The sequence below is a fragment of the Bactrocera oleae genome, chromosome 3 (assembly GCF_042242935.1).
Source record: "Bactrocera oleae isolate idBacOlea1 chromosome 3, idBacOlea1, whole genome shotgun sequence".
In the NCBI taxonomy this organism is placed as follows: domain Eukaryota; kingdom Metazoa; phylum Arthropoda; class Insecta; order Diptera; family Tephritidae; genus Bactrocera; species Bactrocera oleae.
The window spans coordinates 67,360,260-67,386,626 of NC_091537.1; the positions used below are offsets into that span (position 1 = coordinate 67,360,260).

General features: G+C 34.4%; 2 long non-coding RNA genes across 2 annotated transcripts in view; both read right to left on the reverse strand.

The window, feature by feature from the left end:
- The window catches only part of LOC138856276 (uncharacterized), a 534,605-nt gene that overhangs the window by 69,964 nt on the left and 438,274 nt on the right, over positions 1-26,367 (reverse strand). The window lies entirely within an intron of this gene.
- Positions 736-16,843, reverse strand: LOC138856275 (uncharacterized). The gene is made up of 2 exons (XR_011395440.1): positions 16,476-16,843; positions 736-930 (listed from the first exon to the last, which is right to left on the reverse strand). It is a non-coding gene; the product is annotated as an uncharacterized lncRNA (long non-coding RNA).

The window sequence follows — 26,367 nt, forward strand, 5'->3', positions numbered from 1 at the left end:
TTTTTAACTTCAATTCAATTGATTTGAAGACAAAATAAATTACAAAAGATATATTAGACTTGTTATTGTTATCTTAAGCACTTCCTATAATTTTTTTCGGGTAAAATTGATTTTTTCTTTTATACATAAACAATTTTAAAATCATCTTATTTTTCTTTTTATTTCAGTAAATACCACAATTTATCGTTTCTATCTTCTTTTTCATCATGTCATAAATAATATTGAACAAAAAATAATTTTTTTGTTTTGTATGCAAAAATAAATAAATTATCAAGTTAAAATTACACTAGGATTCTAGAAAAAATGTAGGTCCTCTGCACTGTTATTTCCATGAACACAGTTGTATTTTTTTCAAGATTATGATCGAGAATAAAGTATATTAAATATACACGTTATTATGTATACTTTTGTATTCACTGCTAATTTTCTGCTCGCAACTGCGCATTACTTATTTTTGTTTCATATTTATTATTATTGTAATATGTTAGAAAAAAACTACGCAACAACTACTCAGCTGCGGCGCATAACTGCGGTGGACACTTCTCCTACTACACGCTCTCACACACACCCACCACTCTCTCTGCACTAAAGTGGGTGTGTATGCTCTGCGGCCGTGTAGTTGTTGTTGATTTGGCGATTACACTTGTTGCGTTGACTACATTACTTTATTATTGCTGGCGGTTCTGTTATTGGCAAAACAAGTTTTTTTTTGATTTTCTGTTATTACTTATACACACCCTATTTTTGTTTGATTTTTGTCACAGTTTGTTTTGCGAAATAGGCAGCCACTGCATTCTTAATTTAAATTTATCTGTATGTATGTAAATATGTATGTATATATCTACTCGAACAATAGTTTTATTTATGCTTTGTCATTTACATATACATACATACATATATTAAATTACGCATTTTACAATTGTAAAAGATCTGAAAGGAAAGAGAGTAAGAGTCGCAATAGTTTTAATCAAAAATGTGCGATTAGTAACATTGTTTACTAGGTCAAATTACAATTCTATTTTCATACATATGCGGATATAATATGAAAATATGTAAATATAGACATATATGTAAATGTATATACATATGTACATACATATTAGGGTGGAGCGAAAAATATAATTTTTTTTTGCTTAGTCTAAGGGTAAAAACTGTAGATTATAAAAAAATAAAATTTTGGACAAAAAAAAAATTTTTTTTTTAACATCTAGCCGGCCGCCTCTCACTCAAAATTTATTTTATCGTTTACGAAAAGCATATTGTCGTTAAAGACTTCTTTTTTAAACTCCAGTAATGACCATAAAAAATTTTTTTACTTGATAACTTTTAATTGGCCAGAAAGAGGACTCTCTACAGCTTCTGGAACACTTATCAAAATTTTTTTACAAAATACAAATTTTAACTCGATACTTTACTTTAAAACTGAGTGGGCCGCCTCTAGATGTTAAAAAAATTTGTTTTTGTCCAAAAAATTTATTTTTTTATAATCTATAGATTTTATCCACAAGGTAGTAAAAAAATTGTTATTCACTCCACCCTAATACATATGTATATATTTAATAGCAGGATATTGTGATTGCGTTCTAAAAAATAGCAAAAAAAAAAAATGATTTATAGATATAAAGTAGGTGTGCAATTAGATTAGTTTTTGTGAGGGTCGCTTTGTACTTACATATACATATGTAAGTATGTACATAGATATGTAAGAATCGATTTGTTCTTCAATTGATTATCTACTTATTATTGTTGTTATTTGATAAAAAATATTTAAAAAAATTTGTTATTTTAGAATATTGGTCCAACGGTTAAAATCGTGATGCTAGATGTTGAACTTTTATTGAAGGCTAAGGTTCCCTGATTGTGAACCTTGGTTCACATATTTTACATGCTGAAGGTCAAAAATAATATTTGTAACCTTAATATAGGTACATATGTACATACATATACAGGCTGTAAATTCTCAAGGCCAAGAAACTGCTAAGGGGTGAAAAACCCGAAGACGAATTGAAAAATTGTGGAAGATACTCGTACTCATATGTTACTTGAAAGTGGTTGGCGACGACCACGAAGCGCAAACTGTGAACGGCGTTTTCTCGAAACCACTTTTCCAAATTGATTTTCTTCATCTATCTTATTTTTTAAAGAGAATAAAAACATTTTTTTAGACCATTTTTAAAATGAAAATAATCAAAATTTTTGCTGAAATAGGCAATTTTTTAAGCATAATTTTCGTGGTTAATGTTCGTTTTTTCTGAAGATCGTAATCTGTAGAATAAACAAATCTTTCTCAAGATTACATCGCAAGTGTTGCCACTTTGTTTGACAACTGATAATGATTGTTTGATTCCCTACTCTGTAACCCTTGGTAAATTGAAGACAGCTAATATTATAATTGAAAAATTATTTGCCGAACTAATTACTAATTAAACCTTTTATTGTACCTTATATATTTGTAACACTCAGGAGAAAACATCGGATATCCTATAAAAATATATGTATATCCATATGTATATACATACATAAAAGTGATCAGCTTGACGAGCTAAGTCGATTTAGACATGTTTGTATATCCGCATACTAGGCGCTCAGTTTTTGAGATATCGGTCATAAAGTTTGCACACGTTCTTTTCTCATCATATTATGTCTTATTTGTCGGAATAAGCAATATCGGACGACTATAACGTAAAGCTGCCATACAAACTGATCGATCAAAATTAAGTTGTTGTATGAAAAACTTTTTTATTTGACAAGATATCTTCACGAAATTTTTCTCAAATAGTAAATCCATCAGCAAATGGGAGTTTAGTTCTCCACTTGTCATTATACTTGCATCAAAACTCTACTTATAATTTGTTATAATTATTGACCTTGCATCCATGCAGTAATTATGCACTTTAATTAATTTATTTCGATTTAATATTTTAATGCGATTACAAGCAGTTGCATTATGTTTATTTCTTAATAACCATTACATATGTATGTATATGCGAGTATATTCACACTTTCATAGTATACTTATCTGTATATAAGTACATACATAGTATATAAGTACATATAATGCGTTGTCATTTTCCAAACAAGCTCTATTTACTCATTTACACTGTATCACTTTTGCTCGATCTCCTGTTTCCTTCATATTCTAATATATGTATGTGCTTGCATGTACATAAATATTTAATAATTTTTTTTTTCGAGTGCGGTTTTGAAGCGTGTGCGTTATTGTTGGCCTTTGAAGCTAAATTGACTTTGTGTGTGTGTGCCAAGAAGTTCCTTACCTACTTGTGTACGCAATGAATTAGAAGATGTACTTATACATACAGTTTTGTTAGAAATCTGGAATCATCGCTTTTGACCTTTCCAGCCTTTTCTTGTCATTTGAGAATGTTTTACTTCATTTTTATTGCGCGTAAGTCTTAAAGTGAAGCGATTTGTGGCTTTCGGCCGCTAAAATATGTCTAAAGGTGCGGGCAGGTAACACAAGTCTGATAAAGTGTAAGTGGTTATGAATGATCTTTGTATTATACCTGAAATGCTTTTGTTGTTGTTGCTGGTCGAATAAAAGGTTCAAAATATGTATACAGAATTATACTACATATATGTAATGTCGAGATTAAAGTAGTTTTCATATATTTTAATGACTAACAAATATTTTAATGACCAATAACAATGTAAATTTTGCAGCCTAATTATTTTTCTAGAGCTAAATTTTTGTCCAACAGTTGCAGATAACAGTTTACTTGTATATGAACTATTGATCTTAAAAATCGAAATTCGACGCCTTAAATGAAAGTGAAATGAGAGTGAAATGAAAATTATGTCCAAATATTCATCATATTTTAGAAAACATTCACTGCATGCTAATATTGCGGTATTTGACATACATATGTACTTGTAATAGCCTAACTACCACATTTTCTTAAAATGTCTAATGGTTCGTATAAGCGAACAAGGCCGTCTCAATATTTTCGTTGGTTGCCAGGTTAAACCCATTCTGAAACTTTATGTAACACTGAACTCTTCTCGATTTGTTCATTTCAACACTTAAGGGGTTAGGCCAGTCTAGGACTTTCAAAAAAATTTGTTACTTTAAAGTACACCTTAATGTCTTTAAAACAATATTTAACTCGTAGATATTCTTTACTAGCAAATTTAATGTGGATTAAGATCCTTTTATTATTTAATATCAGAGTTTCAAGAATCACCGTTACCCGTAGATGAGATATTTCCAAAGCTTCGCCTAGTAGCAATAAAAAAAACATTTTTTGTTTGAGAAATCTGGGCTGGCATAGCCCCTTAAGATGCCTTCGAACATGGAGTTGAAGTTCATTCCGACTATTGTTTGATTGCACAATGTTCATGACATTATATTGGACGAACAATTCATTATTTAATTTGTTACCGCTTTTAAAATAAATATTATTAGAAACTCTTGTCTATATTGGAAAAAGCTGAAACATACGATTTTCATAAGCTTCCTTAAGGAGAATTTTTTACCAGAAAAATCATTCACCATAGACAAGAACTGGTAGAAAACACTTCAAGCCAGAACCGGCGGTAAAGTGGATGGAAAGGATATGCCTTTCGGAGCATTTAAGCAACGTGAAATACAAACTACTAGTCACTTTAAACTGAGTCACATCTTGCTAAAATGTGACGGCGCAGTCAGAAATTTTGATACGTGTCTAGCATAGTCTTTCTATACTTGTGTTCGTGATAAAGTAGACTCTCCAAAACACTTCTCTAACATTTACCACGACCCCGAAGCCGTTATTCCATTAGAAACACAAAATTTCAAGCAACTGGTTTATATTTTTTTCATATCAAAAATTGCCAGACAAATTCTTAGCGACGTAAGCAAACAACTGCCACTGAGTGCGCGCGAAGCTTCTATGAGCCTGTCGGGTCATTTTTGATCTTGAGTGTATATCCAACTAAGGAAATCAGTTGCAACTTCAGACTAATTACTATTTTCAAACAAAAAAAAATATATATTTAAATACGGTAAAAATCTGTAAACTCCTTTTAGTAAAAAAATAAAGTTAACAAACAGTATATTTGCTATTAAATCACACAATAAAATATTGTGAAATATGCTTAAAAGCTCAGCAGATCATTTGAGGTTATGTATCATTGATTATCGAGCTCATATTTAGGTGCCATCAGAAGAGGCCTGTCTTCGTACTATAATATTCAGTCATTAATTTTATATAAATATAGGTATGTATGTATGACGCATACTCACCTGCATATTAAGCAGCAGACACAGAGTCTGTTATACAAACGAGTATGTAGATATGTATGTATGTGTGTCGAAATGCACACATTCCGAAGTATGTGAAATAAAAAGCTAAAAAAGCATTGAGTGAGGAAAAGTGCAGCCGGTTTTTTGAACTTTTGTTGGCCGCTACTGATAACGCAGTGAATTTGTAAAATCCATCATGTATATACATATGTATAGTAGTGCAGGTGAATGTGTATAGTTCATTGAAACTTGATTTTCTCAGTGGATATTATCATAAATGAAACAATTCATTAGAAGGCGATCACTAATTGGCGATGGTTTAGTTTTTTCTACATATTACTTTTTATAAGTTAATATGTCTGCACATATGCATGTTTGTTATCTAAATTTTCAGTCAATATATTTTCTTATACATACTTATGTGTGAAATCAAATTTTGAATAAGTTAATATATGAATTTTTTACTAAGTAATAAATATTATTATATATATATATCGTATTAATTTTTCACATATAAATAAATATATAGAAACGAGTATTTAGAAAATTTTGGAATCTTTAATTTTGCCTTCTCACTGTCTCTAAAGCTTTCCGTAAATCATGTTTAACTGGTTTTTAACGAAATTTTTGAGGTTGAGAATTTTTATTGAATTATTTAAAAACTGGATTTTACAGAAGAGTAATGCAAAAAGATTTAATCAGTAAACGATAAAAGTTATTAGTATATAAAATATCCCAAAATTGAAAAGGTCACAAAGTACTTAAAAATCCACTCGCTATGGAGTGAGAAAAGAAATTTCTTAAAATCAGTAGCCTATATAATTCAATATAATAATCATTACCCAGGGCTAAGAATGCTAGGTATACAATCTGATCAAATCTGACCCGGACTTACGAAAATAACCTAAATTTTCACGTATTTTAATATAAATCTTTATTACCGCCTTCAAAATAGTAGGCTTATGATTCAATACAAGCATACCAACGATTTATTAAATTTTCTATACACTTATTATAAACCTCGGCTGGAATGGTCTTCAGTATCTTCAGCAAATTTTGGCTTTTTCGGTTTCGGTTTATTTCTGGAGCGCCATTCGCTGGATTGTTGGGATAGTTTCGACTTCATATGCATAAACCCACGCCTGCTCACCAGTAACGATGCCTTTGATGGATGTAGTAAAGGCCAGGTCAAATTTGTATTTTATAGATTAGCGAACAGTTATTAAAAGAAAATAACAGGTATAGCTATGTAATTTTGAAAGAGCTTTCAGCTTTAAGCAAGAAGATCTATTTGGTGTGCTAGATCCTACGTTCACACTTAAGTCGTCTTTATGCTTATTGTCCTCCCCAGTGAGTCTCAACTTATCGTCATTTAGTAACGCGCCAGATTCTGTAAACCTTTTAAATTTTTTCCACCATGGCTGGAAACAGCTATGTACATATGTATATACATATATTATACAATATTTATAACAAAAAATATGAAATTATTTAAAGAAATAAAATCTTATACAATATATAAGATCCACAATGAAATATTTTATAATAACTGAAAATTATTTTCTATCCAGACATAGCAGATAAGGTCATAACAGATATTATCAACCTTTTTTTAAAATTTATCTCAAAGAAATACTTGTATAACAGCCCGCTAATGCGCCAATGTTCTCAAGACTTTGACAGATATTTTTCTCTTAACAACGGAAGAGCCAATTGATCGGGAATACAGTTTTTTATACTCTCGCAACTTGTTGCTATAGAGTATAATAGTTTTGTTCACCTAACGGTTGTTTGTATCACCTAAAACTAATCGAGTTAGATATAGAGTTATATATAAATGATCAGGATGAAGAAACGAGTTGAAATCCGGGTGACTGTCTGTCTGTCCGTCCGTCCGTGCAAGCTGTAACTTGAGTAAAAATTGAGATATCTTTATCAAACTTGGTACACATGTTTTTTGGTACCGTAAGACGGTTGGTATTGCAGATGGGCGTAATCGGACCACTGCCACGCCCACAAAACGCCACTAATCAAAAACAAATAAATTGCCATAACTAAGCTCCGCAATAAGATACAAGACTGTTATTTGGTACACAGGATCACATTAAGGAGGGGCATTTCTGGTTAAAATATTTTTTAAAGTGGGCGTGGTCCCGCTTAATAGGTTTAATGTGCATATCTTCTAAACTGCTAAAGCTATAATTACAAAATTCACTGGAAGCAAATGTTTTTAGCACCTCTACCTACAGTCTAAAAATGGGTGATATCAGTCAATCCACAAAGAAATCTCAAACGAGTATACGATTTGACTTTGCGAGAGTATAAAATGTTCGGTTACTTCCTTACTTGTTTATATTATTTTACCTATTTTTTGTTTTTGTTCTGATCTGATGTGTAGTTTTTAGGATCATGGTTCTAGAGAATTTATTATAATTATAATTGAAGAAGATGCTTTCATTTGACCATGTCATGTATTGAAATTAGATAGGTATTCCAATAGCTAAGCTGGTAGGTTTTTTTGCTTTTAACCCTCACTATTGTTATTCATACTCTCTCTTAAGCGAATAATGTAATATTTTTACATTGGATCACCCCTGAGTAATGCCTTTTCATCAATGCCAAATTTTGTAAAGATATCTTTTCAAATAGGAAAGTTTTCCATACAATAACTTGATTTTGATCGGTCAGTTTGAATGGCAGTTATATCGCATATATTATATACAGACCGACAGGCGGACATGACTACATAGACTCAGCTCCGTCATACTGATCATTTATATACATACGTACAAATGTATATTAAGGAATCTCTGATGTTTCCTTCTGGGTTTTAAAAAACTTCATGGCAAACTTAATAGAATACCCTGTTCTGGGTATAAAAATATCTCGAGTGATGAATGAAACATTATACACATACATAAATACAAATATACAATATTATATTAAATGATTTACTTTATAATTAGTGCGAAATATCAAAAAAAGAAAAGCTTTTGTTTAAATTGCCTTATCAGATTGCTTATAGGCCATAAGTTTGCTTCCTAGCTACTGATAACAGACAAGGTTAATGTGCAATAAAAGATCCCTGCATTATAAATAAATATTATTAGGTGATGCCAATACTTTGACGTATGCGATATAATAGGCGATCTCATTAATTGGTGATAATCGTTAAAGGCGTAAATTGGTCATGGAAATATGGGTGCTTATTTGAATGCTATGCTTAGGATGCATATATTAAATAGATCAGCAAAAATAAAAATTTCCTTAGGATAAAGATTTTTATGTTATTTGTGCTTAATTTATGTTCAACTGTAACTTAAAGTATTGTCTCAATTCATTTTATAGGTTTAATTGAGATAAAATGAGGTAATGGAAAACTACAGAGGTTTAGATTATAATTAGATATAATTTAATCTGGTTGCTGCTTAGGTGTAATTGAGTAAATTTTTAGCAAGATGACGGCCCTTCGCTGGATATACTTTTAAGGTTGGTCCATTTATATAGACCCGACTGTCATAGAACTAACCGTATCGATTGGTAATTATCTTTTCGATTGTTTTGAAGATTTGTATAAAAGCGTTTCAATCGAGAAGTAGTCGAAGTATCAGGAGACCCCTCTGTGTGAAGTTTAATAGCATTAACCTTATAAAATCTTTAGCCTTAGATTTTATCTTAAACCTTAGCAAAGCGCTTTTGGGTATACGTCTTACCGTGAAATGCTGACCTTCTAGATATTTGTAAGGTAATAAGATTTTTGATAATAATTTCGATTTTTTAGTCACTCGAAAGTTAAGTCTAATTTATTCACTAAGAACGCTTATTTTTGAGAAACCGCCATTTTATAAAAAATATTATATTTTCTTCTACTTCTGTTATTACCTGTACCCATCGATTGTAATACAAAAATTTTTATTTTAGGTAATTTTAAGCGGAAAAATCTTCCTCATCGCCAGGCATCTTTTTTCGGAGATTCTTTGTTAAATAAAATGCATCTTCAAAAAAAAAAACACAGTTCACAAAAAAAGGAAATTTTTGATTCCAAATGTATATAGGTAAACCCTTAAGGTATGAGTTTAGAGGAGCTGAGCGCCACGAGATATTTGGCAACGCTACTGACTTGCTGTGCCTTAACATAGTTCGACACATGAAGGGTCTTTCAAGATTTAAACTGTTGTTGGATTTTATGAAAAGCTGTTTGAAAGCTCGGAAGCTTAAGCAACTGCTTTTTACTATCTTAAACTGAGGCCAAATCCAAATGCTATGGTGGTTCGAACATAATTTATTTACATACATAATTTATCTAGCCATCTGTCACTTAAAAAGGAAGTGTATGTTCAATTCGTAATTTTCCACGATTTGGTCAAAGACACGGAATCTGGGTGATAGTATTAAACACTATATGAGAACATTATTTATTTTAATACAGTAAAATTTTGGAACTTTACTTATCTATATAGTTTAAAGCGCTTTTGAAGCTCTTAAACTATACCATGAGAAATGAGATATGCATATTTTGTGGATTCACAAAGTCTGGTTTAGATCTACAAAGAAATGAAACATCGGAGACTCTATAAAGTATAGTATATATATATAAATTATCAGCGTGACAAGCTGAATCAATTTAGCATTATCTGTCTGTCTGTCCGTCTATATATATGCGAACTAGTCCTAGTTTTTGAGATATCGATCTGAAATTTTGCGCACGTCCTTCGCCCCAAGAAGCTGCTACAATCTCCTAAAACATTATTCAGATCGAACCACTTTTATGCTATAATAAAAAAACCTGTGAAGGTTATTATAGCTTCGATTTAGACATAAGTGTTTCTCAAAATGATGAAAGCTCACTGTGAATTAATTTGCCGAATCGATTACATTTAATTCCATATTTGCGCAAATCTATGTAATTAAGTCCATTTTAATTTTCAATTTTTCATTGCTTAGTCATGATTATATGACTATGTGTGGCATTGGAAATGTTTCTGTATATTATGTATCACGACTCCTACACAAAGAGCTTGTCGTATCAGCAATTTAAAGCTGAGATCACGCGGTTTATAAATAAGTAATCTTAGAATATACGTATAAAATTTTGTGGAGCATTTCTGAGTTTATTGGAAGAGTGTATGCATGTGGGTACAACTTTTAAAAAAGGCAATTAAATGTCTCATATATTTAATTAATTTTACATAACATACTTTATACATATATACTTTGGATTACAATCGCTATGCTATTTACCGCATTGCTTCCATTACTTGCTCCTTTATTAAAGCTACATCCACGTTTCTTATAATTACATAATTTTTAATTTTAATTGTTTATTCTTAATAACCACTTGTAAGTATGGCTTCACAGTAGATTTGTAATTAATTACCTAACATATATGATTATTTAAAATAATTACTACTTTCAACACGCTAAAGCCGTAAACATAATGTGTGGGGTGGCAGAGCTTTTAATGTAATCCGTTATATTCCACACAGCACTTTGTTGTACTCACATCAGCTTTTACTGATGTATAACAGATTTATATGTTTTCAAATTACATCCGGCTTATTTCCACATAGATTCGTATAAAAAGGTATATAGTTCACGAATGGCGTCCGAAATCGAATAGCCATCTGCTTGCAAGAGAGAGCATCTGTCCCGATTACATTGGTTTAGGAACGAGTTAGGTCGCAATTGTTCTCTTGCGTTCTAGCGTTGGACGCGTGAGCTTAGCTGGCTCTGGTCAATAACTGGTTTTTGAGCAACTGTGAGATCCGTTTAGCTTAGAGTAGAACGCAGGAGATCCAATGAAATGCTTCCTCTCAGTAAGGCTCATCTTGTTACAACTGTACAAGTTATTTTATTGAACATTGGCCAATAGGCACGTACATGGAGGGAGATGATGCGGAGGCATCCAGGCACTTTCTCCTCCATTTACCATTTTAATGCTTTTGGAAGACTGAAGTTCTAGAAGTTTTTTGATCAATACTTAGGAGTGTTTAAGTATCACAATTGACAGTCGTCACAGCTGTCCAAATAGGATCCTCTAAAACAAACCTATAAAACTGTTCCCGTATTAAATTCTAATTGGCGATAGGAATCGGTTTAATATTATCTATTTTGTCCTCATCTGAAATAAGTAAAGTTTAGTTTACGAACGCGTTTGTGTACAGCAACCAACATCCAATTCCTCAATGTAACCACTGTAAAGCGTTCGTAAATATATAGGTACTGCAACTCTTTAGATCTTTTTAGATAAAAAAAAATAATAATACCAACAATAAGGGACATAAAAAATCAAGAAATGGGTTGAGATGGGTTTTGAACTAAAAAGTTTAAAACAACCTCGTGTATATTTTTTATAAAAAGTTAGGTTAATTAAAATACCGGGTGCTATTGAGGAATTACAGTTCTTAAATTAAACTTCCTTCTTATGTTGGAAATGGTGCTAGTAGCATTTCAGGAATGTAACCCTGTGTGGATAAAATTTTAAAATATACACATTTGTTTTAGTTTTTGAACTATTTAATTTGGCATTAGATTCCTTTAAAAGAATACGGAAAACTGAATTTGCAACTAGACATGGGGTAATGATTTTTCATCATGACAATGCTCTGTCTCATGCTCGAAGACCAGTTAAAACTATTTGGAAAACAGCGGCTGGATCTTTTAGTTCAAACCTTGATCTTTTTGACTACTACCACACTAAGATTGAAGCTCGGTCCAAAAAATTGGCTGTTATAGGTACATGCATTTATAAAGATTCAAATGTGATGAAAAACAAAAAGGCATGAATATAGTTATAGGCCCAGTAATTCAACCATTTCACACTAATAATATGGGCGTTACAACATTTGTTAATTAGTTTCTAGACACTATAAGACAGGGTTGCTCCAATTGTTCTAGAAATGTAACGAACTTTTATAATTCACCACTTGTTAAGATTAATGCACTTGAACGCTCTGAATGCACTTTTCGTTTTCGGTTTACTCGTATCTATTTAATGAACTTTGCTTAGTGTATATTTTATTTATATACAAAATACTTAGTTTTACGAATGCCAATTGCCTAGTGCAGCCGTGAGCATTGCTATGTGCATAAATTGTAGTCATTGGAGGTTTATGACATTGATTTGTAAAAAAAAAAAAACGGGTTCAACGTTGAATGCCGCGATGCAGCAGAACGCAAAAACCTCACGGTGTGTAAGTAGGGGTTCAGGGACCGTTATTACGGGAAAAAACGGTTTTGAAGATATCCCTTACAATAGAGAGCCAAATTATACATGTTATGTGATTCTAATTTGGAATTATTTCTTAACCTGTAATAAAACAGAGCTGGAGTCAGCGATTTAAAAGCCCGGGTAAGTTTTCTATACCATCGGATTAAATTTGACCCGGGATAGTAAATTTAAACTGCGGCCGCAACCCGAATCGACAGTATTTTTTTTTCCAAATTGATATAACTCTTTTTTATGGTTGTTTTAAGTTTGATATCCAGATGTCAATTGGTGTGTGTTTGTCAGCTGTTTGACATCATTAAAAATTTGGCAGAAGGATTTTGGTGAGTTCACTTTATCTCGAACATAAGTATTTGAGTGGCATAGTGGCATAAACTATTCAGTGAAGGTCGTGAAGTCCACGAGAACTTGCCTTATGTGAGTCATCCATCCACTTCTGTTAGTGACGGTGACATCGAAAAAGTTAAAAAAACTGAACTTGAAAATCGTTGTGATGGCTTCAGAGAGACAGCAGAGGATCTCAACATCTCTTATGGATCAACTCAACACATTTTGGTTAATGTTTTGGATATGAAGCGAGTTAATCTTAGACTCGTACCAAAAGACCTTAAGACATTACATTACAGAACTGTCCAATTTAGCGAATGGTGCTCCAAAAATGAGCCGAAACCGAAAAGACCAAAATTTGCTGTAGGCACTGAAGACCATCCCAGCCGGAGCTTATATCAATTGTATGTAAATTGGATTAGGCGTTGGCATGCTTGTATTGGCTCAGGAGTCTATTTTGAGGGGGATAGTAAAGATTTGTATTAAAATACTTAAAAGTTTCTTTTTTGTCATTCCGGGTCAAATATGATATCTTCTTAAAGCTAGAAAGTACAGGTTTTCAACAGATTACTCACTCGCAATTTTCTTTTGTTGTGAGATTGTGTTCGAAGCTCTTATCATAATCTATCAAACAATAAGGTTATCAAATACGAGGTGTGTTCAAAGGAAATGGTGAATTTTGATTTTTTGCGGGCATGTTTATCATGTGCTTGCATTATTAGCCAATTTCGATTGGTAGTTTGTTTTTGACAACAGAAAAGGTTAGTCACATTTTGGTGTGCTCTTCGATTTTTGACTTTTGAAAGAAATGGATCAAAGAATATGTATTAAATTTTGTACTTTTTTCTAATAAGTGTTTATAAGTGGTACAAGCGCTTTACGGAGGGCCGAGAATATGTTGAAGAAAACATCGAAACAGTGAAAAAAATTGTTCTTGAAAAGCGCGAATTAAGGAAGTTCAGTGGATGTTGGCTAATCAATCGGCTCATGCCACTCAATTTTCTCGAATGTTTTGGACATGGCAGCGAAGTTTGTTCCTGATCTTGAGCAAAAGCCATGTCGCATTAGTGTTGGAGCCAAAAACAAAACCGTCATGCCTTAATCACCGTATTGACTAGATTTGGCTCCCTCCGACTTTTTCCTATTTCCAAAACTGAAGAAACCAATGAAAGGAAAGCGTACAAAATAGATATTGATGAATACTTATTAAATAATAAGCAAGTCCAAATCTTAAATTATAGATCTCTAAGAAACACATCCATATGTAAAATAGTTACAAAAAACGAAAATAAATAGTGTCTCTACTGGATTGCTGCAATAAAAATAACAACTGATGACCTATTTGAAAACAATGAAGCTGGCATAAGAATAAACAAAAGATTGTGGTAATTCACAAACATGATCTACTTAGAAACGGTTAGATGAACATCTAGAATCAACAAAAGTGGTAGGGATGTATGAGATTTTTCGAATCTGTGGCAGTCTTAATAAGAACAGATACATTTTTTTTACTTGTCAGTTCCGTTTGGGTTATTTCTGTATACATATGTATAATATAGCAGGTTAGAAATTTATTTTAGGATAAGCTATTACTCGGACAATCCTGGTGCGAGATGGGATAAATAGTGTGTGTAGCTTTTAATTGTGATAGAAGGATAGAAATCTTCAGTAAGCTCCATCTGAAATATCTTTTTTCAGGGTTCACTGAATTCGAGATCGTCGGTGGAAGAATATATTTCAGTAATCTCATGTACGTTATGAAACTATCCCCGTATGGAGTAGGACACGTAAATTTTCTCAACCTCAGGGCACAGGGCCGGACGAAGGGAATACTTTGTCTGTAGCAACCGCTAAGGTTACACGTTATTTTATAACCTTGGCGATTTTTGTTTGTTAAAGGGCAATTGTTTCACTGAAAGACCTAAAGGCTGTCTCAAAAATCGAATCTGAGAAGTGTTTCGACGATTGGAAAAAGCGCTGACATAAGTACATAATATTGAATGGGTACTATTTTGAAGGCGACAACATAAATGTAGACGAATGAATTCAAAAAACGAAAATTCCCGTTATTTTTTGAACACATTTCGTAAACAACAAAAACAAACGGGATTCCTACAAGAAATTGAAACGGTGCCTTCATCATGATGGAAAAATCTAGTTCGGTGATTTTAATGCCAGACCGACAACCGGTCTGGTCGATTTGTTGCAAAATTTACTCTAAAACAAAGTTCTGGCAACGGTCCATGACTGACTGATTTTCCTGTGACCCTAAACCTGCTTGCCAGGCACAAGCCTGAGGCACCACACTGCATGGATAAAAACCGATGAACCGATGATAAAACGAAAAACCGATATACCAAATCAATCGTACAGTTGTCTACAAAGGCTTGAACCCGCTTATGGGAACTGTTATAAGTTTTTGGAGTTTCTTTAGAAACATATAGTTAGGCACCACTGATTTTCGTCATACTTATGGTATATTCTTCCAGACAAAGCATACTATTTAATCATATTTGAAGTAATTTAACCTCAAGTGGAAATACTTTCTGTAATAAATGAACTAAAAGGCTATCTAATCGGGAGATCCAAGCATCATCTATTTAAATTAAAATTGGCAATAATTTGTTAATTTATTTCAGTCTATAAAATATTTTTTAATTTACATTTTTTTAAGATAAAATTTAACGAATCAGTTTTAAAAGTGACACTAGTACACATTTCTCAGTTCATAGACCCGCAAAACTTCCTAGCGACATCCTTAAATGGGAAACTTTTTTATTTGACAAGATATCTTAATGAAATTCGGTACAAATTATTGTTCAAAGCAGAGCCACGATCTCAGAAAGATGTTTAGATCGGATCTTTATAGCACCTAGTTGCGTTACAAACGGGAAACTGTGAAGGGTATAACAGCTTCGGTGCAAACTAAGTTAACGTTTTTTCTTGGTATTTTTATTTCTCTTCAAAATTTATTTTATTGAGCTTTTCGTTCACACACAACCATAATTTTCCGCTTCAATTCTTTTGAGACTGCAATTAACTAAATCGTCTTTAAATTTGTAGAAAAATAAAATAAGAAATAGTTTTAGTTATTTTTTGTGTTGTTTTTGTTTTATAATAACTCACTCACTCTTTGTACTTTGTACTTTGCACTGAAAGTCCCAGAATTCCTAAACTAAATACCGAACATCTTATACGAATTATGAATAATTAATTTTTTTCGGCAAATATTTACTTTGTTTCGTGCAACCGTGTATATCAGGCTTGAGCTTATTAAATATGCCGGTTACACAAACACAAATACACACTTAATTACATTTACACACACACTTGAACATTTAAGATGCTTAAAATGTCACGATCTTTATACAAGTATATAATAAATATTTGGTGACAATTCTAAGCAACTTTTCGAAGCACAAATGGTTGGCAATGCCATTTTTGAATTTTTGTATAATTTTTGCTTTAGTTGTTGTGTTGATTTTTCTTTTGTTGTATGGTTTTTTAACATTTACTAATTTTTTTATTGCTTTGAAGCGCAAAAAAAACTAATTTATTTAGTTATTTGTGTTCATAGATGTATATGTGTGTATGTATATATATACATATAAATATACATATATGTGTATATACATATGTATGTATCCATTTATATACTTTTTTATGTATTACATATACCTTTTGTTTACATTTGAAAATTGCACTCAATTTAATTTTTAAACAATTATCGTTATTTCTTTGCAATTATTTCTTGAAATTCTTTATTTATAATATTTTTTATCGTTTCTCGAAGCTTCTTTGTCTCTCCGTATGCCCGCCTCGACCAAAACAAAAACGAGACTGGCATGTTGGAAACTAGCGTCTCTTGTATCTAGTGTCTAGCTCTGTCCAGCTGACTTGTGGATGCCGTTATTTGTTGCTAAGCCCCGGCTGCCGTTGAAGCTTTACTTCGCTTTACAGTATTTGTGGCTTAACATTGAAAAATATTCAGCTCCGCTGTTGAAATATGTTGAAATGAGGTGTACGTAATCAAACACATACCTGCATGCGTGCATACCTGTTCAGCGAATGTACAATACATACCTATATATATATACAGGGAGGCTCATGAATCATGCTACAAAACGGTAATAACTTTTTTCTGCGTGAGTAATCGACCGATTTTTTTTATTTGGCAGGTTAATATTTAGATTTTTTAAAAAATAATGTTTGGGATACCGAAAAGAGGGATTGGATAGTGTAGCGGTATCATGCTTTGCAGTCCGTCATTTCCGTCCAAAGGGAATTCAGACGGGATTTTGGCGGAACTCTCCCGACTTTGCCGAATCTGGAAGTATCACAAGAAGACCGTACCATCAATATCCATATGTTCGTGTTCAAGAAACGATCGCGGCTGTTGTATTGTCAATTCAGGAAAATCAAAGAGTTTCGACTAGCAAATTATCGGCCCAACTTGGAGTTAGCAGACGGTCATTACAACGGATAATTAATGATGATTTAAACCTGTTTCCATACAAAGTTAAAATAAAAAGTCGGTTTGCGGAGCTCCAACGAAAATTTTAAAACAAATTAATATCAAGAAACTACACTTTCCGCTAATCCCCAAGACCTGACTGCACCATATTTTTTTTATGGGGTTATATCAAGCATGAGGTGTACAAAACAAAACCCAGAAATCTCACTGAATTCAAGCAGTCCATTAAATCGATAATTGAGGCAATTCCGATTTTAATCCTTCAGATCGAAATATATAATTTTCTAATTGGGTGTCGGATATGCGTGGCTGAGCATGACGGTAATTTACGGTCCATCATTTTTAAACATAATTAATTATATAAAATAAGATAAAATTTGCTATACAATATAAAAAATATATGTAATGCGTTAAATTAGGAAAAAGTTATTAAGATTTGTTTTTGTAGCACGAATCATGAGCCACCCTGTACTATATATATACAAATGTAAATGTTTACCCGTACCATGCAAAACTATTAGTTGATTAATTTGTTTATTTATCTTTGTTGTTTTCTTATGTGCAAAAATATGTTTGCAATGTTTATGAATAATTGTTTTGTTAAGTGTCACGCGTTGCAGGCGGTTTTGCATTACGGTAAGTGAGTAAATGAGATTGAATAATGCAAAACAAAAGTTAAAAATAAAATGTTGTTTGCTTATTTGTGCTATGGAATTTAATAGAATTTAGAATAAAGGGAAAGACGCTTTTTATACTCTCGCAACCTGTTGCTACAGGGTTTAATAGTTTTGTTCACCTAACGGTTGTTTGTATCACCTAAAACTAATCGAGTTAGATATAAGGTTATATATATATAAATGATCAGGATGAAGAGACGAGTTGAAATCCGGGTGACTGTCTGTCCGTCCGTCCGTCTGTCCGTCCGTCTGTCCGTCCGTCTGTCCGTCCGTCCGTGCAAGCTCTAACTTGAGTAAAAATTGAGATATCTTTATGAAACTTGGTAGACATGTTTCTTGGTACCGTGAGACGGTTGGTATTGCAGATGGGCGTAATCGGACCACTGCCACGCCCACAAAACGCCATTAATCAAAAACAAATAACTTGCCATAACTAAGCTCCGCAATAAGATACAAGACTGTTATTTGGTACACAGGATCACATTAGGGAGGGGCATCTGCAGTTAGAACTTTTTTTTAAAAAGTGGGCGTGGTCCCGCCTCTAATAGGTTTAATGTGCAAATCTTCTAAACCGCTAATGCTATAACAACAAAATTCACTAGAAGCAAATGTTTTTAGCACTTCTATTGACGGTGTGAAAATAGTTGAAATCGGGTGGCAACTCCGCCCACTCCCCATATAACGGTACTGTTAAAAACTACTAAAAGCGCGATAAATCAAGCACTAAACACGCCAGAGCCATTAAATTTTATCTCTGAGATGGTATAAATTGGCTTTATAGGAACCGCGTTCCAAATTAGACAGTGGGCGTGGCACAGCCCACTTTTAGATGAAAACCCATATCTTGAGATCTGCTCAACCGATTTCAACCAAATTCGGTGCATAACGTTCTTTTAATGTTTTTATGTCATAGTGCGAAATGGGCGAAGAAATCTCAAACGAGTATACCATTTGACTTTGCGAGAGTATAAAATGTTCGGTTACATCCGAACTTAGCCCTTCCTTACTTGTTAAAATATATATACGTATTTTGAAGTTGAAATTCAAGAAATTTACTTTCTTGTGACGTTTTTAGCACGAGACAAGCCACAAGCTAATTATGAAGTCCCAACAGATAAAATAAAATAAAATTATAAAAATATCTTATTTTGTATAAAAAAATTAAATTAACAATATAATATAAATTAAAATAAAATAACACGAAATAAATATTAACAAGTAAGGAAGGGCTAAGTTCGGATGTAACCGAACATTTTATACTCTCGTCAAATGGTATACTCGTTTGAGATTTCATTGTGGATTGACTGATATTTTCGGTAGAAGGTCAACTATAGGCACTGGGGTCCACATATTTAGTGCTTAGGGGCTGGAACAGTTTTGGTTCGATTTAGACAATTTTTGGTCACAAGGTGGCATACTTTAAACGTATTATTTTGGAAATCGGTTAAGCAGATCTCATGATATGGGTTTTCACCTAAAAGTAGGCGGTGCCACGCCCACTGTCTAATTTGAACGCGGTTCCTATAAAGTCATCTCATACCATCTCAGAGATAAAATTTAATGTCTTTGGCGTGTTTAGTGCTTGATTTATCGCGCTTTTAGTAGTTTTTAACAGTACCGTTATATGGGGAGTGGGCGGAGTTGTCACCCGATTTCACCCATTTTCACACTGTCGATAGAGGTTCCAAAACCTTTGCTTCCAGTGAATTTTGTTATTATAGCATTAGCGGTTTAGGAGATATGCACATTAAACCTATTAGGGGCGGGACCACGCCCACTTAAGAAAAAAAATATTAACTGCAGATGCCCCTCTCTATTGTGATCCTGTATACCAAATTAGAGTGTTGTATCTTGTTGTGGAGCTTAGTTATTGCAATTTATTTGTTTTTGAATAATAGCCTTATGTGGGCGTGGCAGTGGTCCGCTTACGCCCATCTGCAATACCAAGCGTCTCACGGTACCAAGAAACATGTCTACCAAGTTTCATAAAGATATCTCAATTTCTACTTAAGTTAGAGCTTGCACGGACGGACGGACGGACGGACAGATAGTCACCCGGATTTCAACTCGTCCCTTAATCCTGATCATTTATATATATATATAATATATAACCCTATATCTAACTCGATTTGTTTTAGGTGATACAAACAACCGTTAGGTGAACAAAACTATTATACTCTGTAGCAACAGGTTGCGAGAGTATAACAAGAAAACACGTTAACTTCGGCTGACCGAAGCTATAATACGAGTACCTACCATTTCTTATAGCATAAAAGGGTAAGAAAAGATATTTATCTTGATTGTGATCGGTCTGTTTATATGGTAGCTATATGCTATAGTAGTACAATCTGAACGATTTTCTCGACGATGCGTTGGATAATAATCCTTGCCAAATTTCGTGAAGATATCTTGCCAAAAAAAAAAAGTTTTTTCATACGAGAGCTTAGTTTATGTATCAGCTATATGCTATAGTTGCCCGATCTAAAATATTTGTTGGGTAATTAAATCGGTACAAAAATTCGTAAAGATGTCTTGTCAAATAAAAATGCTTTCCATACAAGGACTTGGGTTGGATTGGTCAGTTTGTATGGCAGCTATATGCTATAGTGGTCCGATATTGGCAGTTCCGACAAATGAGCAGCTTTTTGGTGAGAAAAAAACATGTGAAATACTTAAGATCAATATCTCAAAAACAAAAGAACTAGTTCGCGTATATACAGACAGATAGACGGACATGTCTAAATCGACTAAGGTCGTCAAGCTGATCGCTTATATACATCTTTTTATAGGTTGTTCTTCGAGGTTTCCTTCTGAGTGTTACAAACATCTGGGTAAAGTTAATACACCCTGTTTAGGGTGAAATATATAAATAAAAGAAATAAACTTAAAGAAAAATATTTAAAAATAGTTAATTGAAGTAAAATAAAAGAGAATAAAGCGAAAATTATGTGTGCTTTAGTTAATTCTTAAATAATGGGTCAGTGTATAGATAATTGTTTGTTTGTATTTTAAATTATGTAAATTGCACATTTGTTTGCACTCGTTATTCGAATGTGTTGAGTTGTGTACATAATGAGTACTTATATATTATATACGGAAATGGGAACATAGGTTTTGCTCGGAAGTAGACTATAATTGCTCTTGAATATACATATATTGCATATACCTCTCTGTGCATATAATGTAATTATTTATTACACAAAACACAGCTTTGGAAAATATTGGCTGGATGCAACTTAAGTTTTATGTATCTAAAAAAGATATCAAAATTAAATTAAATCTAAAAATAATAATGTAACTATAGCAATCGAACGATGCATAACAGAAAATGTTAAAAATAACTCAAACATTGCTTCTACATAAGTACATTCCGGAGGATTTTAAATTTAACTTAAAAATGAGATCCCACCATTTCTAGAGAAATTTTTCCAATAAATAAGGAAAACTTAAAATATTGCCCTTAGAAATGATTACAAACCGTATATTTAAGTTGTATGCATACAACGGCATAGCACCTGCAGCTAGTTTTAAGTGTTCTAAAATAACCTTAAAGTTCTGAAAACTTCACCAAGTCACTGGGTTTCTTAGTTACCAAGCATATCTGGACTCATTTATACCCAAAAATTGCAATTTTGCGACTTCAAAAGGAACGGCCAGTTTTCCACAGTTCCAAATTAGTTAAAAAGATGCACTATGCAAGATTGCTAACTGGTTTGCTGACTGGTTGGAACTTTATTTAAATTTACTTTTCCAAAAATTTGTAAAAATAGTCGATGAACGTGGAAACAATTTTTCTCTCGGACGAGACCTATGTGGATGAGCAGTGTGAGTGAGAAGCTACAATTCTGGTAGCGTTTAGATCGAAGATAAGTGTCTTTTTTTTCAAAGGACAGAAGGATATTAGTATATATTATCTAAACCTCAGCCTTCGATGACCCCGCAGCGGAATCTGGTGTGGAGACGAAACGAGCCACAATGCAGATTCTGTTGCTTCTAACAAAGGAATCCGTAGAACCGCTAGCGAAAAGTGGCGGAGAGATCAACCACGGATTCACAAAAGTGAAGGTTATGACCTACAAGTCCGACGCCGATGCAGGAGAAAACTTGGCATCAGAATTGGAATGCGAAGTCGAGGAAGATCCAAATGGAGTCCTCGAGTGATCTTCTGCAAATTAATCTACACAACAGCAAACTAGCGTCACTAGCCCTAGTTAACCTCATTCAGGAGCCATGGGTTAATGGAGGGCTATAATTATAAGTAGCTGGCTGCATAGGTAAGGCTAGGACATGTATATTGGCTAGTAAAAAGCGGAATGTCTTTTTATTACACAGTTAGAGTAGTAACGACACTACAGTAGTAAGCTGGGAGACGGGCGGAAAGCTGGCATCATGCTACATGCCGTATGACGAGGTAGCAGTACCATCGCAGAGCAGATCAAAGAGCTGGTACGAGACACCGAAGCATCCAAGTACTTGATTATACTTGGGTGCGACGCACACCACACACTATGGGGCAGCACGAACATCAATGAAAGGGGTGAGTTGCTTTTTAATTATTTAATAGGAAGTAAGCTTTTGTTATGCAACAAAGGTAGTACGCCAATATTTATAACCAGAAACCGACAGGAAGTATTAGATATAACACTTGTATCGGAAGAACTGGTAGATAAAATAACACATTGGAGGATACTGGAGGAACATTCCTTCTCAGATCACCGCTACATTGAGTGTATAATTGAAGAGAATGTAGTTAGGGAAGGAATCAAGGGAAAACGAACTGGTAGTTATGATTCCACCATTTCAACCAGAGAACAAAGATCACCTAGACATCCTCGTTAAACAGTTCACAGATTCTTGTCGTCAAGCACTAGAGGTGGCTTGACTTGTAAGAAGGGCAAAAAGAAATTCGTGGAAATCTTTTTGTAATGACATCGAGAGTACGGCAGAAGTGTCTCGACTTAGAAAAATAATGACACAGTCGAAACATAGCATCGGATACATTCAGAAGCCAAACCACAGCTGGACGGTATCCAGTGAAGAGACTCTGGGCCTACTTATCGATACTCACTTCCCAGACAGTTCCGAGAACCACATAAGGGAGCATATACTGGGGAGTGAAGTGGGCCCAGAGTCTCCTCCGCTAGACATAGTGTCAGATAGTAATGTTTTCTGGGCGATAGGCAGCTTCAAGCCTTATAAATCGCCGGTACCGGATGGATTATTCCCGGCTCAGTTACAGCAGTCCATGAGCTATACAATAAGCTGGCTAACAACCATGCTTAAAGGGGCACTGCAATTAAATTATATTCCCTCGATATGGAGGGAAGTTAAGGTGATATATATACCAAAAGTTGGCAAAAGCTCACACATTAATCCAAAGGATTTTAGACCAATCAGTCTTTCATCATTTCTTTTAAAAACACTGGAGAGACTAATAGAAATTCATATAAGGGGCAAACTAAACCCAGGAAAAATGGCAGTTTCGCAGCATGCGTATTCTAAGGGTAAATCCACAGAAACGGCATTAAGCTCAGTGGTAGCAGAGATTGAAAAGCTTCTGGAGATAAAAGAATACACCCTCGTAGCCTTCCTAGACATAGAAGGTGGTTTCAATAACATCCAGCCGAGGGCCATTTTGAGCGCGCTTAAAGATCTGGACATCTCTGAGCCTCTCCGGAAATTAATTGAACAGATGCTCTTGGGCAGGTTAATTATTTCAACGCTGGGAGCTTCAACAATGTGCAGATCTGTCCGAGGGGGTACACCCCAAGGAGGCATGTTACCCCAACTTCTCTGGATCCTGACAATGAATAAAATGCTTGTGGATCTTGAAAAGAAGGGGCTACATGTTGTCAACGCTGATGATGTGGCAGTTTCGGTTAGAGGCAAGTTCCCGAATACCCTCGCTAGCCTTATGCAGACAATATTAAACGATATTAATCGATGGGCCGTATCATGCGGACTGAATTTAAAGGCTAGCAAGACAGAACTAGTATTGTTCACTAAGAAACACAATACTCCAGAAATCACGCCGCCATCTTTAAATGGCACTAGGCTAACGATAGGAGATAAAGCAAGCTACTTGGGACTAATTTTGGACAGGAAGCTTTCTTGAAAACAAAACTTGGTAGCGAGGGTAAAGAAGGCAGCTACAACGCTTTACACGTGTAAAAGAATGGTGGGGCCCAGATGAGGACTGACGCTTCGGGAAGTCTACTGGCTCTACACAGCAATTGCATAACCACGGATTTTCGCAATCCTACAGAGCTGAATCTAAATCCGGTCCCCAAGATTTCCTTCCCCTCCAGAGAGGAGTGAGAAAGGGGCGTAGGGGACAAGCCAGGGAGAAGCTTCTATACGGATGGTTCCAAACTGGATAACCGAGTAGGCGGCGGTGTCTTCTCAGCTAAACTAGATACCAAAATCGCCTTCCGGTTACCAGACCACTACAGTGTCTTCCAAGCGGAGGTCACCGCAATTAAAGAAAGCCTTCTTGTACTGACAAGGAGTGTGCTCACAACAAGGAATATATCTTTTAAAACAGACAGCCAGGCGGCTTTGAAATCTCTGATGTCTCATAGCATTTCGTTGAAGACAGTGAAAGAATGCCATGATCTTCTAGCGGATCTGACATCCTATTTCACGGTAAACCTGCAATGGGTCCCAGGACACAGTGACATCCCCGGGAACTGTGTAGGAGATGAACTAGCCAGAACAGGCACCATCCAACAACTAGATCTGGTAGGGAGGAAATATACATGCCTCTGGCTACTTGTAGATACTTAATCGACAAACATGTTATTAACATAGCCTAGCGTCAGTGAAATCAGTCCCTGACTTGCTCAACTAGCAGGCAAACATGGCATGAATGGAATATAAGCCGCAATGCCGACTGTTAAAATTCAAGCGGAATGATATAAGAACTCTAGTAGGAGTACTAACAGGCCACTGTCTAAAAGGCAGACATGCAAGTAGACTTGGTACGCCATATAACGACTACTGTAGAAGCTGTCAGAAAATAGAAGAGGAAGAGACCATTAAACATCTTCTATGAGACTGCGCTGCACTATATAGGAAAAGAATCGCAGCCATCGGTGGTGGGTTTCTTGACGACGTCTCGGAGGTTGAACGGATAAAACTTGTCTCACTGATGAAGTTCATCAGAAGTACGGGGTGGTTCAGAGAAGAGCCAATAGAGTGAGGGGACCACAGTCCCGGTGGTATCACAATGGTCCTCCTAAAGACCTAGGTTGGTCGAAAGACAGCCACTTTACCTACCTACCTACCTACCTATCTACACCTCATTGATAACAAGTGGACAGAAATATTCGTTTTACTTTAAATGAAACCATTTCCTTGGCAAATTCAATCTTGAAACCATTGCAGCGATTTTCCAACTGTTCGATACCATTTTTGTAATACGACGTGTCTTTTGCTTCATATGAAGCCGCGGTCTTGGCGATTACTTCATCACAATCCCTAGAGTTCTTATCTGATACTATTTCTATTCTTTTTTACTTTATACCTAATCTAATCTCTATTCTAACAAATTTGAATTACGTTCCGCTTATTTTCATTTATTCCTTTAAGGACTTATATCAACTTGCGCATTTTTTTGTGTATTTTTTTGAAGAAGCATTAAATAAATAATAATAATTTACATAGACAGAATTCAATGTACTTTAATTAGCGGCAATTCATTTTGAAAAACTTATAATTCACCTGATCCCGTAGCCAATCTCCAGGAGGACCTCCGAAATAAGGTATCTCACGGTGTGGAAAATTTTTCTGCTTAGAATTATCTCAAATCAAAAAAAAAAAAAAACAAGCCAGTAAGAAAGGGCTTAGTTCGGATGAAACCGAGCATTACATACTCTTGCAAATTGCAAGGATCAAAGTCGGAGAAATAATTAGCTTCAGTACCAACTTAATATTGATATATTAATAGTAAGGAAGAGCTAAGTTCGGATGTATCCGAACATTTTATACTCTCGCAAAGTCAAATGGTATACTCGTTTTAGATTTCTTTGTGGATCTTGCCGCCTTGTTTTATGTTGACCGATATTTTCAGTAAAAAGGCAACTATAGGCACTGGGGTCCACATATTCATATACCTAGGGGCTTGAACAGTTTTGATTCGATTTAGACAATTTTTGGACACAAGGTGGCATACATTAAACGTATAATTTTCGCAAAGTTTACCGCCGATATAGTCATTGTTGCTAGATTTGCATACTGGAAAGTTAAAAAATCAGATGGAATTTAAAAGTTTGTTATGTGGGACATAGGCGTGGTTGTAATCCGATTTCGCCCATTTTTGTACTATAACATAGAAATATGAGAAGAATGTTATTTACCGAATTTGGTTGAAATCGGTTAAGCAGATCCCAAGATTTGGGGTTTCACCTGAAAGTGGGCG